General features: G+C 45.1%; 1 protein-coding gene across 1 annotated transcript in view; it reads right to left on the bottom strand.

The window, feature by feature from the left end:
* The window catches only part of DGAT2 (diacylglycerol O-acyltransferase 2), a gene marked incomplete at its 5' end in the record, with an annotated part of 19,180 nt that overhangs the window by 2,592 nt on the left and 14,671 nt on the right, over positions 1–1,917 (bottom strand). The gene's annotated exons all lie outside the window — the stretch shown is intronic.

Genomic DNA, 1,917 nt, shown 5'->3' with positions numbered 1-1,917 from the left:
CCTCCCTTCCAACTCCTACCATTCCATGATTCTGTGATTATCAGGTAACTGTTCCTCAGCTAAAGAAGCAGTTAATAGACCTGGACAGCACTAGACTTGGTCATAGACAAACTCCATCAACACCAGCTCTCAAAAACTTTTCTTAACACAAAAGACTTGAGCAAGGATTTTCTCCTGCTCTTAGTGATGCTAAATCCAATCATTTAATACATCCTCCCTCCAAGTAAACTTTGTAGTAGGAGCTGATTTATCCTTCGGGGGGAAGCAAATGAATTGTGTTATTTTGATACAGAGTCTCTGAATTTAACAGTTCCTCAGCAAAACCAAGTAGTGAGAATAGGTCATCCTTTAGGAGGATGGTTTAATGATATAAAAAGAAGAAATTGGCAAGCCTTCCAGAAGATCTATTATAGATTAGCTAAAAATAATTTTTCTGAACTAACATCTCAAGCTCTTGTGTGGTGAGAGCACAATCCTTTGTTCTCCTGGGAGATGGATGGGACAGAGCGGTCAGATAAGTCTATGTTCCGAGATTAATGTCTGGGAAGGTCTTTCCCTCTCCCTGACATTGGAAGGGACAGGACTGCACTACCAGTCACAGCACTTCAGCTTTACAAAGCAATCCCCGCCCAAAAGCATCAGGCCCAACTCCAGGGATCTTACCATTCAGACAATGAAAGAGGAAACCTTGGGCCTACAAGAAAACTGGGGAGGGACTTTGGCCAAGGGCAGGAAGCGACAGAACAAGGGGTGATGGCTTGAAAGTGTCAGAGGGGAGATGGAGCTGAGATGTGAGGAAGAAATTCTTTGGTGTGAGGGTGTTGAGACACTGGCCCAGGTTGCCCAGAGAAGCTGTGGCTGCTCCTCCCTGGCAGTGTTTGTGGCCAGGTTGGATGAGGCTTTGAGCAACCTGGTCTAGTGGAAGGTGTCCCTGCTGATGATAGGAGGGGTGGAACTAGATGATCTTGAAGGTCCCTTCCAACCCAAACGATTCTGTGATTCTATTTCAACTTTATAGCTCTAAAAATGCTAAGAAGCTTGATTACTTACCCCTAAAACTCATTATTTTATCCTACAGTTATTGTCAGAGCTTGCTCATGCCTCACATTTTCAGCCAGAAGTGAAATGTCATCATTTACATTCCCATGCACACAAGTCCAAGTTGTGCCGAGTACTTAAGGTCATTGCACTAGGAAGGGCAGTATTACACAATGCCATTTTAGAAGCTGATTCTGCACATCTCATATTAGTCATCACTTGAACCAAGAACTAAATGATGAATGGGTCCTGTGGGATTACATAAGGCAAGTCTACAAGTCTTCATGTATATCTTCAAACTCTGGGCATCAAGGTCACCAACTAATCCCAGCTTCAGAGCACAGAGGAGCAGACCTCACTTGAGATACATCAGCTGGATCTGAAGATGAAAACCCCATTTCCTTCAGCAAAGCTACAGCTCTCCCTGACCATGTTTCCTTTGAAAAGCTCAGGCTATAGAATCAGACTGGTTTGGGTTGGAAGGGACCTTAAAGCTCATCCAGTTCCAACCCCCCTGCCATCAGCAGGGACACCTTCCACTAGACCAGGTTGCTCAAAGCCTCAGCCAACCTGGCCTTCAACACTTCCAGGGAGGAGCAGCCACAACTATGCTTGCTGCTCCACAGGACAGAAACCTTCATACTTCTCTCATTCTCCACACCAAGGCTCACTGATTACAGAGCCCTCTGGCTAACAGGGTGGCACAGATTTATGCTCAGCCATTTCACACATGTTATCAGAAGATTATGCCTGCTCACGGCACTGAGCGTTGAAATCCTTCCTCCAGGAAATGCAGCAAGACAGGCAGACAAGTGGCAATTGCTAAATTGTCCTCTTTAGCACATTTACACAGTATATAGGATTTTCTGGCCATCTCCT

This window comes from Antrostomus carolinensis, unplaced genomic scaffold (genome assembly GCF_000700745.2).
Source record: "Antrostomus carolinensis isolate BGI_N321 unplaced genomic scaffold, ASM70074v2 scaffold3753, whole genome shotgun sequence".
Lineage (NCBI taxonomy): Eukaryota > Metazoa > Chordata > Aves > Caprimulgiformes > Caprimulgidae > Antrostomus > Antrostomus carolinensis.
Note: the sequence above shows the minus strand (reverse complement) of the source record. Positions and strands in the feature narration are given on the sequence as shown.